General features: G+C 44.6%; 1 long non-coding RNA gene across 1 annotated transcript; it reads right to left on the reverse strand.

Annotated features, from left to right (window-relative positions):
• Nucleotides 1-2,966: 2,966 nt before the first annotated feature.
• On the reverse strand, nucleotides 2,967-9,490 carry LOC102411767. Its single transcript, XR_006550874.2, has 3 exons — nucleotides 9,194-9,490; nucleotides 3,955-4,029; nucleotides 2,967-3,486 (listed from the first exon to the last, which is right to left on the reverse strand). It is a non-coding gene; the product is annotated as an uncharacterized LOC102411767 (long non-coding RNA).
• Nucleotides 9,491-16,120: the final 6,630 nt, after the last annotated feature.

The raw sequence follows: 16,120 nt of genomic DNA on the forward strand, positions 1-16,120 counted from the left end.
TTCAACTTTCTTTATAGTTCAACTCTTGCATTCATAAATGACTACTGAAAAAACCAAAGCTTTGACTAGACTGACCTTTGTTGGCAAAGTAGTCTCTGATGCTTAATATGCTATCTAGGTTGGTCATAGTTTTTCTTCCAAGGAGCAAGCGTCTTTTAATTTCATGGCTGCACCCTAACCCATCTGCAGTGATTTTGGAGCCCCAGAAAATAAAGTCTTTCACTGTTTCTATTAGGGAAATCCCCATCTATTTGCCAAGAAGTGATGGGACCAGATGCCATGATCTTAGTTTTCTGAATGTTGAGTTTTAAGCCAACTTTTTCACGCTCCTCTTTCACTTTCATCAAGAGGCTTTTCAGTTCCTCTACGCTTTCTGCCATAAGGGTGGTGTCATCTGCATATCTAAGGTTATTGATATTTCTCCCAGTAATGTTGATTCCAGCTTGTGCTTCATCTAGCCTGGCATTTCACATGATGTACTCTGCCTATAAGTTAAATAAGCAAGTGACAATATACAGCCTTGATGTACTCCTTTCCCGATCTGGAACCAATCTGTTGTTCCAAGTCCAGATCTAACTGTTGCTTCTTGACCTGCATATAGATTTCTCAGGAGGCAGGTCAGGTGGTCTGGTATTTCCATCTCTTGAAGAATTTTCCACAGTTTGTTGTGATCCACACAGCCAAAGGCTTTGGCATAGTCAATAAAGCAGATGTTTTTCTGGAACTCTCTCACTTTTTTGATGATCCAACGGATGTTGGCAATTTGATCTCTGGTTCCTCTGCTTTTTCTAAATCCAGCTTGAACATCTGGAAGTTCACATATTGTTGAAGTCTGGCTTGGAGAATTTTGAGCATTACTTTGCAAGCATGTGAGATGAGTGCAACTGAGTGGTAGTTTGAGCATTCTTTGGCATTGCCTTTCTTTGGGATCAGAATGAAAATGGCCTTTTCCAGTCCTGTGGCCACTGCTGAGTTTTCCAAATTTGCTGGCATATTGAGTGCAGCATGTTCACAGCATCATCTTTTAGGATTTGAAATAGCTCAACGGAATTCACCTCCACTAGCTTTGTTCGTAGTGATGCTTCCTAAGGCCCACTTGACTTCGCATTCTAGGATGTCTGGCTCTAGGTGAGTGATCACACCATAGTGGTTATCTAGGTCATGAAGATCTTTTTTGTATAGTTCTTCTGTGTATTCTTGCCATATCTTCTTAATATCTCTCCTTCTGTTAGGTCCATACCATTTCTGTCCTTAATTGTGCCCATCTTTGCATGGAATGTTCCCTATAGTGCAAAATCAGAAAGTGTGATGCCTCTAGATTTGTTCTTTTTTAGGATTTCTTTGGCTATTTAGGGTTTTATGATAGGTTTCCCTAAAAGGTATCCTAAAAATGCCATTAGAAATTTGATAGGGATTACACTGAGTCTGTAAATTCCTTTGGGTAGAATGGATATTTTCACAATATTAATTCTTCCAATCCAGGAACATGGAATATCTTTCCATTTATTTGTGTCTTCTTCTTTTCCTTCCCTTTTTATTTCTTGTATCTTCTTTAGGCTCTTTCATCAATGTCTTATACTTCTCAGTGTACCGGTCTTTTACCTCCTTGGTTTATTTAATTATTTGGATGCTATTGTAAATGAGATTGCTTTGTTTTTTGCTATAATCTTTTTTATTTCTGAAAATAAAATAATGGCCCTTTTTATTAATGATTTTAATAAACTGAGTCTTTTTTTTTTTTTTTTACTAGTCTAGCTAAAGATTTGTCAATTTTGTTGATCCTTTTAAAGAATCAGCTTTTGGTTTTGTTGATTTCCTCTTAACGTTTTTTCTACATTTTTATTTCATTTATTTTGGCACTAATCTCTATTATTTCCTTCCTTCTGTTTGTGTTGGGTTTAGTTTGCTCTTCTTTTTTAGTATCTTGAGGTACAAGGTTAGGTTATTGATTTGAGATCTTCCTTTTTTTTTAAATATAGATGTTTACAGCTATAATTTTCCATCTAAGCACTGTGTTGGTTGCATAAACTTTGGTATGCGGTGTTTTTGTTTTCATTCATTTCAAAATATTTCCTAATATCCTTTTTGATTTCATCTTTGACCTTTTAGTTATTTAGGAGTATGTTGTTTGTGTGCTAGTCACTCAGTCATGTCTGACTCTTTGAGACCCCATGGACCCATGAGACCCACCAGGCTCCTCTGTTCATGGGATTTTCCAGGCAAGAACACCAGAGTGGGCTGCCATTCCCCTCCAGGGGATCTTCCCAACCCAGGGATTGAACCCAGGTCTCCTGCATTGCAGGCAAATTCTTTATTGTCTGAGCTAACAGGGAAGCGTAATATCCACATAATTGTGAATTCCTCAAATTTCCTTTTGTTAATGATTTCTAATTTCATTCCATTGTGATCAGAGAATAAGTTTTGTATGATTTCAATTATTTTACTTTTTAAAGATTTATGTGATTGCCTAACATATGGTCTATACTTAAGAATGTTTTTTAGGGAGACTTCCCTGGTCCAGTGGTTAAGAATCCACCTTGCAATGCAGGGGATGTAAGTTTGATTCCTGGTTGGGGAACAAAGATCCCACATGCCACACAGAAACTGAGCCTGCGTGCCATGTGTTGCAACTAAGACATGGAGCAGCCAAATAAGCGCCCAGAGTGTTTCCCAGGCGCTTGAGCAGAATGTGTTCTGTAGTTGCTGTGTGCAATGTGCTTACAGGTGTCTACTGTGCGCTCACTCACTCAGTTGTGTCTGACTCTTTGTGACGCCATGAACTGTAGCCTGCCAAGCACGTCTGTCCATGGGACTTTACAGGTAAGAATAGTGGATTGGGTTGCCATTTCCTTCTCCAGTGATGTCTATTAGCTTAGCTATCTATTAACTTAGAAAGCTTAGGTTGCTTTCTTGCTCTTTTAGATAGCTTGTTGTTAGTGTATAGAAATGCAATTGATTTTTATATATTGGTTTTATATTTGCAACTTTACTAAATTCATTTATGAGTTTTAGCAGTTTCGGGGTGGCCTTCAGAGTTCTCTATATCATGTGATCTGTAAACAGATTTCATTCTGATGAAATTCTGACTGGATGCCTTTTATTTATTTATTTTTTCTTGCCAAATTGATATGACTAAGACTTCCAGTCCTATGTTGAATAGAAATGGTGGTAGTGGGCATCCTTGTCTTATTTCTGATCCTAGGAGGAAAGGCTTTTAACTTTACACCATTGAGTATGACGTTAGCTGTGGGTTGAGGAATAATGCTTCCATACTTAATCTGTCGGTATGGAACAGATCCTTCCATACTTAATCATACTTAATCCTATCATGAAAGGATGTTGAATTTTGTCAAAGGTTAAACGTACTTCTTTCTCTTAAGGTATGACCTAGAAGAAGCACGTATCACTTTTGCTCACATCCTACTGGCCAGGATTAAGGGCTGCACATACATTCCTTGGAGATTTCATGGGTTCAGTTTCAGATTACTGCAAAAAAGTAAATATAGCAAAATTAAAAAAAAAAAGCCAGTCATATGAATTTTTTTGGTTTCCCAGTGCATATAAAAGTAATATTTACACTATATTGTAATTTGTTAAGTGTGCAGTAGTATTATGTCTAAGAAAATAATGTACATATCTTAATTTAAAAAGTTTGTTGCTAAAAACGCTATCGTCTGAGCCTTCTGCAAGTAGTAATCTTTATGCAATAGTAGTAGCATCAGAGATAACTGATCACAGATCACCATAGCAAAAATAAGAATGATGAAAGTTTAAAATATTATGAGAATTACCAAAAATGCGACACAGAGACACAAAGTGAACAAATACTGTTGAAAAACAATGGCGCCTATAAACTTGCTTGATGCAGCATTGCTACAAACCTTTAATCTGTAAACACACATACACAGGTAAACAAAGCAAAGCTCAATAAAATGAGGTATGCTTGTACTTAACTGTAACAGTGGCTGGGAAAATGTAGTCTTTCTCATGGATAGGTTTATACCTTGCCAAACTTTGGTGACTCTATCCCTAGAAAAAGAAAACAGAATGGATTTGAGGATTCAACCCACAGCGTCTTCCACAACATCCTGATAAGGGCCTTCCCTGTGCCCTTTTTGATTGTGCCTGTCCAGGGGGAGAGAAGACTAGCCTGCTGCCCTTATCGGGAAAATACACGAACGACCAGTAACAGTATTTGCCTCGAGGAAGAGGGTGCTGGGGACACAGGTGAGAAGAAAATGTCCGTTCCAAAGCCTTTTTGAACTTTAATACATGTGAATGTATTAACTAATTAAATATTTTAATGAAATAATAAAAATAGCATTATCCTATCTGCTTAGTAAACCTCCGTATCTGATTTACTGACCAAAAGTTTTTTGCGCCCTCACCCTCAGCCCCTCCAAGAGGGTTATAGATGTGGCATGAAGCTCAGGGCACATTAAATTGTATAGAATCAGTATGGCTGGGTAAGCCCAATGGGCCTGCAAGGGGAGAGGAGGCCTGGAGAAGAATGCAAATTCAGACAAGCCCTTGGGAGAGTTGCTCTGCCTGTCAGTGGATCCAGTTGGCACTGGGCCTTCCCTGTGCTCTTTCTAATTGTGCCTGTATAGGGGGAGAGAAGACTAGCCTGCTGCCAGGCCCTTATCCTGGCACTGCCCTTACTCAAGAGGAGGAGGAGGCCAGGGCCCTGAGGGCCAGAGGGGCTGGGGAACTGGGCCTAGAGACACAGCCAGCTCCTTGGGTGGGCTGTGCGGCTTGCCCTTTCAAGCAGGAAGCCTTTGACACGTTTGCCAGGCAGGGGCCTCAGCTGCCCTTATCTGGCATTCATCTCTTCCCCAACATTCATGACTCAAAAGAACCTTGAATCAACTTCAGGCCTGTGTGGGGTGAGGGCTGGGGGGCCACCAGCAGTGAATCCCTTACCCTAGGGCACAGGGTCAGCCCCCTTCAGTGGCCCCAGCTGGGCCACAAGGCAGAGCACAGGACAGACACCTTCTCACCCCCGGTGCACAGACAGTGAGAGTGTCCTGCTCCCTGGACTGACTCTCAGCACTCCTTGGGCTCCCCACAGCTTACTCTTTAATGCCCAAAGAACTCTGTGTACACAGAGAAACACAGCCAGCTCCACACTTTGTCTCACATGCAACATGGGAAAGCGGAAACAGTTAACATTTCTTTAAATATTCACATACTATGTCTGACTCTTTGCAACCACAAGGACTGCCCCATGCCAGGCTTCCCTGTCCTTCACTACCTCCGGGATTTTGTTCAAAACTTAGCAAAATCCTGGAGGTAGTGAAGGACTTTTTTGAGCAGTGAAGGACAGGGAAGCCTAGCATGCGGCAGTCCATGGGGTCGCAAAGAATCGGACACGACTTAGCGACTAAACAACAACAGATCCCCACAGTTAACAAATTGACCTTTTATAATTTTAACAAAGTAGATTGCCCTGAACATTTGAAGTTAAGTGTAATCAATGACACTCTTCCCAATTCTGATGATTCAGTCTCATAAATGTTTTAAACACCTTTAAAAATCGACCATAAGACTAATCATCACAAAACCGGATCTGCATACTCATACTCAAACTGGTTGCAAATGCTAATATGTAGATCAAACTTTATTATCTCGAGGCAGCAGCCCTAGCAGCAGACAAGAGAGGCACTATGCACTCATTTGCCACGCATCACTGCCCTCTCCTGGGGCTCTCATGCAGCAGCTCCACTGGAGTCCCCTCACCAGAGCTCTGTACCCCAAACTGTCCTGGACAGAGTGGCTGGACCAGAGGTGGGTCCTGGACTCTGAGTTAGGGCCCCATGGACTGGTCAGGTATGTAAGGCAGACCAACCTGCAAAGCTAGCACAAAAGTTTTGTCCAAGAAGTGATGTAGAGGGTGACAGTCAACCAAGGTAATCAGCTTCTCACTCTTGGGGTACACAAATGTGCCTCTCTGAAAGAGGAAGAGGGCAAGGGCTGAAGACTCACAGAGGGCAGCAGGCAGAGCCCCCCCAAGGAAACTGGGGACCAATTGGCCAGAAGTAGCTGGAGCAGGAGAAAGAAAGGGAGACACTAGGGCCAGAGTGTGAGTGACACTCTGGAAGCTGGTGACATGGGAACATCCAGGCCCATTCTTCTGAAGGACCTGGCTGAGCAGTGGGGCTGGCTGGTTTCTTCCTTCTGTATTCTCACACAAAGGGAATGGGCAGAAGATGTTCTGAGTTGAGGTGATAATATGTGCTGTGGTCAAGTGCACTGGAAACAGAAGCTAATCCAGAGACCTGTGTGCAGGAAGTAGGGGAAGCAGGACAGGGTGGAGGGAGAAATTGAACTGAAACTGAACTCTGGCTTCATCTGACCCCATGGGGAGGCCAGAGCCAGGATCACTCATCACTTGTCCAGAGTGAGGTAAGAGGGTTTGGCAAGCTCTGGATCTAAGAACTCTGGGTGAGGCAGCTTCCTTCGGCCAGAAGCCATTCAACGGATTCCAACACTGGGTCCTGAAGGGCAGATTCCAATACTGGGACCTGAAGGGCAGGCTGTGCAGCCACCCCTGAGCTAGAGGTGACAGACTGGATCACTGAGTGTGAAGAAGGCCAGTGGTCAAAGCCGTGGTTACGGGGACCTGCTCAGATGTGGTTATGGGGACCAGGCTTGTGGAGTTGTGCAGAGTTCAGGGACATGAACTTCTCAAGGCCTGGGGGAAGGGGAGCATGGAATCAAGTTCTCCTTCCAGATTGGGGCTGGGGCTCATGAGAGAGGGCAAGTCTGGTGATGAACATGAAGTGTGGCCAGACCTCAGAGAGCCTGTGGAGACGGTAGAAGCAGGGAAGAAACATTTACAGGGAAGGGAGATTCGGATACTCGGAGGAGGAGGCGCATAGTCCCGTCTGAGTGGGTAACTAGGAGAGGGGAGCCAGGAGAACTAGTGCTCCAGGAAGGAAGCAGCCTCAGACCAGACCGAAAGCCCTTTTCTTCTGCCCCAACACACAGAGCAGTGGTTCCATAAAGCCAGTTCAGCTAGCTGCCCCTAGATGGCAGTGTGTGCACGCGCAGCAGCTAGCACGCACTGCTCCCCAGGGACAGCCAGCTTCTCCCACGGAACCGCGGGAAAGTCCCCAGAGCTGTGAGGCAGCCAGGCAGAAGCGCTTGTGATGGGTACAGCATCCACCTCTGCTCTGCTCTGCTCTGCTTCAGGCAGCTGGGGCAGGTGCCTCTCTGTCCCCCTCCCTGGGGTTCCTATCAAGGGTCCCTCCTGGCAGAGCCTGAGCATAGGGGTCCCAGGGGCTCAGTGAATCCCCAAATCCATGTGATCATGACTCTCCAGTCTGGGGTGGAAGATTGAGACACAAAGGTCTGGACATAAAGCTAACAGTTCTGGTTCTACGTCTTACGGGGTGAGTGACTCACTCTGAGCCTACCTTTCCACGTTGTTTTACAAACGCATAGCTTTGTCAAAGTCAGTTCACATGAGATTATTTCAGAAGGAATAATTCTTCACTGTCAAGTGATTTTCACATTTGCACACAGTCCACAGTTCCCCTAGTAGACAGCTTTCAGGGGCAAAGCTGGGGTTGACCTTACTTTTAATCTTGCTGATTGGCACCCTCCCTCTGACGTCTTATTGGAAACATCTGGACCTTCCTGCTTTGGCAAAACTGTCTTTACCCATTTGGAGAAATGACAGTAGGGTTGACTCACAGGCAGTCAAGGCTGGAAGGGCCCTGGGAGGTTACCTACTAAACAACTGTCCCCTCTCTCCCACCCTCAGTTTATAGGTTGGACAACTAAGGAGAGATAGGTAGGACTCCCCGTTACCATCATCTATGACAGTCCTGCCCTCCACCATTAAAGTAAGCTCCACTGTGTCCTGTGCTCACACATGGGATCCTATCACAAATCTCTATGGTCTGGTAGAGATACTTCTGAGGACAGAAGACTCACAGCCGCGGTGGCCGCTGCATATCGGAGCAAGAAGCCCTTGGAAATTTACAAATTCTTTAAAACAGATATTTGGGTAGGCATTGGGTGACAGGCTAACAAATTACTTTCTTTTCTTTTTACCTTTCTCCACAGCTCCCTGATCTTTTCAAGAAAGGCAACCTTAATTCAAGACAGCTCAGGGTGAAAGATGTTAGGGCCCGGCTCACCTGAGTCCTGCCATACTTGACCCTGACTTCCTCACTCCAAGGGTCACTGATTCCTTCATTCCAGCTCAATCATTCCCACCCGTGGATACATCCCTCTGTCCGACCTAGCCTCATGCAACCACTCCTGTCTTTTGTAGTCAATGAGGGCCCTCCAGCTCCACTCCCATCTTCTCCTTTCTCTCCATCTGCTGGCCCTTCCAGCTATCACTTCTCTCCCCCAACACCCACAGCTCATGATGCAACACTTCAGTGCTTTCTCTTCAATTGTCTTCAACCCTCTCTACCATTGTTTTCTATTATGCCTTTCCAGCAACCCCCTCCACACTTTGATCAATTCTCCGGTCTGTGCTCTCTACACCGGGACACACCCCAGTCGCTGAGGACTGATGAAGGCTGTCTCATTTGAGCCGTGACTCTGACTCTGGTTCACCATCCTCAAACCTTCCTGCCTGCCTTCCTCAGAAGCTTCTCTCGTTTTCTACTGTTTCTCTAAAAATCCCTGGATCCCACCAAACAGCCACTTTCTTTTAACAGGTGACCTATTTCTCCTATTTTCAGAAGGAAAAAAAAAGCCTGCTTTCACTCAGGGACCCCCACTAAACCCACAAACATCTGTATCCAACTCGGCTCTTCAGTTTTTGGTTGCCCGCTTGTCCTGAATCCCAGTCCCTCCCACCTTCTCCAGTAAGCATCATCTCTTTTCCTTCAGACTCTTCAATCTCTCCTCTTCTACTGTCTTTCCTGCATCATTTAAACGTCTTCAAGTCTCTCTCTTCATAAAAAATCCAAACAAACCTCTCCTTCAGCCTCTTACCCCCATCATCTTCCAGCTAACGATCTCACTCTGAGCCTCATTTAGTCTCCAGCCCACTTTTGACTCAATTATTCCACTAACCCAGCTCTCTGAAGCTGCTAATCCTCGTTACTCCTCAGCTTCGTCTTGCAGTCCTCCTTGCAACACTGGAAACTGGGGGCCACTCCTTCCTTCCTGAAACCCTCATTTCCCTCGACTTGTATACATACTACCTTTCTGGCTTTGCACCTACCTTGCTGATGCTCTTTCTCAGGTTAATTAATCCCTCTTCTTTTCTCTTTCTGGTTGGCCCCACGTTCATCGGGATTCGGCCTCAGTTACGCTCCCTTCTCAACTCCCAGTCCCAGGATAATTTCCTCTACTTTCACAGTTATTAATCAGCTTCTCTGTGCAGCTCTCTCAAGTATCATTTTCCTTTTCTTACTGTCAAACAGGCTTGGACTTATTTCTTTAAATTACATTTCCCAGCCTCTCATGGAGCTAAGGACTTCCATGTGATCAGACTTGGCCAATGAGGCATAAGCAGCAGGCAGTGGGGATTTCTGGGAGAGGGCTGCTCTCCTTAACACAGGTGCTGCTCCTTCATCCAGTCTGCTCTTTCTCCTGCATATGTGGAACGCAGCTGGGAAGCTGGAGTTGCAGCAGCCGCTGTATGACCACAGCTGACTCTGAGGATGCAAGCTTCCCAATAAGGAGAGCCAGAGCAGACTGACAGGGCAGACCTGGGCCCTGAATGACCAGTTTTGCTCTGCTTACCTTCAAACTTGGCGTTATGTCAGAATTTTCAATAAATAGAGCAACAAAGAGCAACAAATACCATTTAGTTAAAGCAGTGTGGTTGGGTTGATGTTACAGGAACCGAACACAAGTTCTGATTAATACAGTTCTCAAATATATAATGTTGCTTAGGTGTTTCTCCTGAACGTCAAACAGCAATTTGGACCTCTTTTCTCTATCCAGAGATCTCTCAAAGGGAAGAGGTCCAAGTTGTGACCCCCTCACCAAATACACACAGAGTCACTTGGATTCCTGGTCTCAGTAAACAGCATCACTGTCCATGCAGCCAGAATTCCTATTAGTCACCATCCTATTAGTCCCCCCTCAGTTCTACCTCCTAAATATATTTTGAATCTGTTCACCTCTTACCATTTCCTCATTATCAATTTTCTGAACCACTGTACAGGTTCCTTCGTAACTATTTTAAAATTTTGCTCCCGCCAATCCTTCTGCAGCCTTAGGGGTCTTCTCAGCACAAGTGTAATAATGGTACTATTTTGCCTAAAACCTTTCAGTGATTGCTTAGGGCCTAAGCAATACCAGGCATATATATACTGTAAAACTCTGCCAAGAATTAGGCTGGTCCTGCACCCACCACCTCTTCTTTGGCAAAGATGTTGCTCTACTGACCACAGGGATGGACATGTTGACCTATACCTGGTGGAACTAGGGAAACCCCTCTCCCTTGCCACAGTGATTGGTTCAAGAGTGGGCACATGACCAGAGTTTGGCCAATTAAAGGCCTTCCTTGGGATTCCTAGAGTGTAGAGTTATTTGGAGTCACATCTCCAACATGGGGCAAGCTCTGAGCACTAGGAGAAACAGACAGAAAAGGGCTCCTGGTCTGTGTAGCCCACAGGATCAGCCCCTAGTATCCAGAATCGATCGAGTTTCAAGTTCTTCTTTTTGATTTTGTGAATGACTTGAGTATCCTTCTAATAATTTTCCCTCCTTTGGCCTAAGCTAGTTTCGGTAGGGTTCTGTCACTTCCAACCAAAACATCCTGACTGAAGTGAGGACCCTTGGTCGTCTGGCCCTAATAAGGCATCTTTCCAAGAAAACAGAGTTTCTTCTAGCTTAGAGGATGTTTTACAAACGTTATTTCATTTGATTCTTACTACAAGCTTGTGAGGTGGGTTCTATTATCTTGACTTCACAAATAAGTAAGGCTCAGAGACATAAAATATTTTGCTCATGATCAAGAGACTGAGAATTAGGAACACTTGGACACCAAATCCCTCTTATATTCAAGGTGTTTCCGTTTATTCCCCACCTCTTGTCCTGTACACACACACAGAAGTGCTAGGGTGGAGCCCATGTGAGCAAAACCAGCCCTGGGACAAGGACCAGACTGGGGCGGGGCAGGGGGCGGAGTGGGGCAGTGGGGGAGGGGGGTGATGGGAGGGTTAAAGGAGGAAGTCCGAGGATGGTAATGCCAAGTTCCTCCATTTAAATTTTATAGCCACTCCAGGTCCAGGAGAAGAAAGTACTCTCAGCTTCTTTCTTTTACCCCTCCTTGTACTATTTTCTGTTCCCATAATCTATACCTCAGGCTTGCAGTAGGCGCAATAATTCAGTTATATTCTTAGCAATTACAGTTCTAGGGGCTAGCCCGGAAACTAAATCACCATTAAAATACAGCCCTTTTATGAGTTGGGACTGTCCATATCTCCATTCTTCGCTTTAGGTTACATGGTACTTTTTTTTCCTTCTTTCAGTGCTATTGAGATGTAACTGACCTATGGCACTGTGTAAGTTCAAAGTATATGGTAAAATGATTTGATCTACAAGTATCATAAAATGATTACCACAATAAGTTTAGTGAACAACCATTAACTCATACATTAAGAGAAACAAAATAAATTTTTCTCCTTGTGATGAGAACTCAGGATTTACTCTCTGAATGACTTTCATATGTAACATACAGCGGTGTTAATTACATTCCTAGTACTTTATCTCACAACTAGAAGCTTGTCCCTTTGACAGTCTTCATCCAATCCCCCTCCTCCCCCGGCCCCAACACTGGTAACCACAGATTTGATCTCTTTCTCCCGTGAGTCTGCTTTTGAAGCATATAATTGACCTACAACACTGTCAGTCTTGGTGCACAACATAGTGATTTGGTATTTCTGTACATTTCAAAATGATAACCACTGTGATTCCTTTTAGTTTTTAAAAAAGGAAAGAAAATGGGCCTGCTCTGTTTTGAGTGTCCCTGATGCTCTCTGAAAGCCACAACAAATGATTGTAAAAACGGGTCAGGTAAAGCTTGGTGGGTCTCAAAGGGCAGCTGGGAATGGCAGGTGAGTGTCACGGTAACTCTCAGTGAGGCCTGGTGGGGGTGGGGGGCGGCCTTGCTGGCTTTATGGGCACTTCCCTCACCCCCTTCATGTCCTGCAGCAGTGTGGCCAACTGCGCCAGGAAGCAGCTGTCTCTCTGAGGCTCCTCAGGCTGGCAGGACCACTAACATCATGGGGTCCATGATTCACAAAGTTGGCTTTACTCTCTCCTCCTTGTTCTAGGCTCACGACATTCTTCACCATCCAGGGTTAAGCAGAAATCATCAGGTGTGGATGATCATCTTTCCAATCCCAACCTTCACTGGAAATATCTTCTCTGCCTCCACATCCCCCTTAATAATGGTGGGGGCATCCCTTTACCAGAGGGCACAGCACCATTCCTGCCCACATCCCATCTCCTTCTACTTCTTCTTCCGAATCATCACTCCTGCCATCTCTCCTGAGTCATTCCTATCACTCTGCAAGCTTGTTCTACTCCCTTCCACATTTGAATAAAATCCAAATATCCTAACAAAAATTAAAATTAGATATGGCTATAAGCACTGGAAAACAAAGGGTGAAGTAGGTAGCCCAGAGTAGATACAGCAAATCCCTAAACATCAGGAACCCAAAAACTTGTTGCCCTAACATCCTCAACACACGGCTTCCACTTCAGCGTTGAATAAGCCTGCTTGAGCTGCAGCTACATCTTTACATATTCCATTGGGCAGGAGAAAACAATGGCTGAGGCCAGCACACCACTTCCCTTTACAGCTACTTATCCCGTGTTGCACATGCTCACCTCCATTTACTTCCTGTTGGCTAGAACTGAGTCATGTGATTATGCGGAGCCCTGAGGGAGTCCTAGAAACTTGGTTTTAGTCAAGGAAGCTATGTGGCCAGCTAGAATTGGAAAGTCTATAATAAAGGAAATAGGGGAGAATGGCTGTTAGGGTCATCCAGCATTCTCTGCCAAGGCCTCCTATCCTTCCACATCCCTTCTAGACCTCTCCCAGTTCTGTGTTCCCTGTTGGATAAGCTGTCCAAACACAACCACTCTACCATCGCGTGGCAGCCACCCCACTACTCCAGGAACACTGCCCTTATCATGCGCACCAACGACTTTCGTGTTGCCAGAATCAAAGGCTCCTTCCCTTTCTTCATCTTATCTGGTTTGTGAGCAGCATCTAACACAGCTGACCACTCTTTTCTGGAAACACTGCTTTGTCAGTCTCTGGGATACAGCACTCTCTGGTTCTCCTTTCACTTCCTCAGCCTTTTGAAAAAGAAGTCTTTTTCAGTCTTCTTTCTTGCTCTGGCTCTTCTGACTCCTCTGGGTCTCTCTTGAACCCCCCCTTCTTCTACATCTACCTCTTTGGCCTGGGTGACTCCCTCAGATCCCAAGGCACTTACCGTCTTTAGAATGATGTCTCTCAAAGCCCCACCTCCAGCCCACACCTCTCTTCTGGGTGTGTAGTGACTGGACAGTTGAACTGGATCTCTGATGGGCATCTCGAGCTCAACATAAACACAGGGTTCTTGATGTGCCTGTCTGAGCTGTAGTCTCTTTCCTCCAGCCTACCCTAACCCCTAATATGAGGCACTGTTCACCCACTTACTCCAGCCAGAAACTTGAAAGTCATCTTTGGTTTCTCCATTGCCTCCCCCACATCCATCCTATTGATGTCCACGTCCAAAACAGCATCTTTCAACTACTGACCTTAGTGTGGCCATCAGTTTGGTCCAAACCACCATGAGTTTGGGCCAGGGCTGCCGTAAGAGTCTAACTGTCTCCTTGCTTTCATTTTTGCCTGCCACCCCCCCAATTTATTCTTCACACAGTAGAAAATCAGAACACATTAGTCTTTTGCATAAAACCCTTCAATGGTTTAATGAAAGGTCTCCAACCTAAATCAAATCCCTTATGATTATACAGTGGAAGTGAGAAATAGATTTAAGGGACTAGATCTGATAGAGTGCCTGATGAACTATGGACAGAGGTTCATGACATTGCACAGGAAACAGGGATCAAGACCATCCCCATGGAAAAGAAATGCAGAAAAGCAAAATGGCTGTCTGGGGAGGCCTTACAAATAGCCGTGAATAGAAGAGAAGCGAAAAGCAAAGGAGAAAAGGAAAGATATAAGCATCTGAATGCAGAGTTCCAAAGAATAGCAAGGAGAGATAAGAAAGCCTTCCTCAGCTATCAATGCAAAGAAATAGAGGAGAACAATAGAATGGGAAAGACTAGAGATCTCGTCAAGAAAATGAGAGATATGAAGGGAACATTTCATGCAAAGATGGGCTCAATAAAGGACAGAAATGGTATGGACCTAACAGAAGCAGAAGATATTAAGAAGAGGTGGCAAGAATACACAGAAGAACTGTATAAAAAGGAGCTTCACGACCCAAATAATCACGATGGTGTGATCACTCATCTAGAGCCAGACATCCAGAAATGTGAAGTCAAGTGGGCCTTAGAAAGCATCACTATGAACAAAGCTAGTGGAGGTGATGGAATTCCAGTTGAGTTGTTCCAAATCCTGAAAGATGATGCTGTGAAAGTGCTGCACTCAATATGCCAGCAAATTTGGAAAACTCAGCAGTGGCCACAGGACTGGAAAAGGTGAGTTTTCATTCCAATCCTAAAGAAAGGCAATGCCAAAGAATGCTCAAACTACCGCACAATTGCACTCATCTCACACGCTAGTAAAGTAATGCTCAAAATTCTCCAAGCCAGGCTTCAGCAGTATGTGAACCATGAACTTCCAGATGTTCAAGCTGGTTTTAGAAAAGGCAGAGGAACCAGAGATCAAATTGCCAACATCTGCTGGATCATCAAAAAAGCAAGAGAGTTCCAGAAAAACATCTATTTCTGCTTTATTGACTATGCCAAAGCCTTTGACTGTGTGGATCACAACAAACTGTGGAAAATTCTGAAAGAGATGGGAATACCAGACCACCTGACCTGTCTCTTGAGAAACCTATATGCAGGTCAGGAAGCAACAGTTAGGACTGGACATAGAACAACAGACTGGTTCCAAATAGGAAAAGGAGTATGTCAAGGCTGTATATTCTCACCCTGGTTATTTTACTTATACACAGAGCACATCATGAGAAATGCTGGGCTGGAAGAAGTACAAGCTGGGATTAAAGATTGCCGGGAGAAATATCAATAACCTCAGATATGCAGATGACACCACCCTTATGGCAGAAAGTGAAGAGGAACTAAAAAGCCTTTTGATGAAAGTGAAAGAAGACAGTGAAAAAGTTGGCTTAAAGCTCACCATTCAGAAAACTAAGATCATGGCATCTGGTCCGATCACTTTAGTGGGAAATAGATGGGGAAACAGTGGAAACAGTGTCAGACTTTATTTTTTAGGGTTCCAAAATCACTACAGATGGTGACTGCAGCCATGATATCAAAAGACCTTTACTCCTTGGAAGGAAAGTTATGATCAACCTAGATAGCATATTCAAAAGCAGAGATATTACTTTGCCAACAAAAGTCCGTCTAGTCAAGGCTATGGTTTTTCCAGTGGTCATGTATGGATGTGAGAGTTGGACTGTGAAGATAGCTGAGCGCCGAAGAATTGATGCTTTTGAACTGTGGTGTTGGAGAAGACTCTTGAGAGTCCCTTGGACTGCAAGGAGATCCAGTCCATTCTAAAGGAGATCAGTCCTGGGTGTTCATTGGAAGGACTGATGCTGAAGCTGAAACTCCAGTACTTTGGCCACCTCATGTGAAGAGTTGACTCATTGGAAAAGACCCTGATGCTGGGAGGGATTGGGGGCAGAAGGAGAAGGGGACGACAGAGGATGAGATGGCTGGATGGCACCACTGACTTAATGGACATGAGTTTGAGTAAACTCCAGAAGTTGGTGATGGACAGGTAATCCTAGCGTGCTGTGATTCATGGGGTCGCAAAGAGTCGGACAGGACTGAGCAACTGAACTGAACTGAACTGAACCTAGACACAGTCTTACATGTCTTGGTCCCCACCTACCTCCCCATATCATCCTGGTTCTGTTTCCCAGGCTCCATACTCTGGCCATATTATTTTTGTTTTTCTTCCTCCCTAGCTCCTTGACACATTCACAGC

Source organism: Bubalus bubalis, chromosome 4 (assembly GCF_019923935.1).
Source record: "Bubalus bubalis isolate 160015118507 breed Murrah chromosome 4, NDDB_SH_1, whole genome shotgun sequence".
NCBI lineage: Eukaryota > Metazoa > Chordata > Mammalia > Artiodactyla > Bovidae > Bubalus > Bubalus bubalis.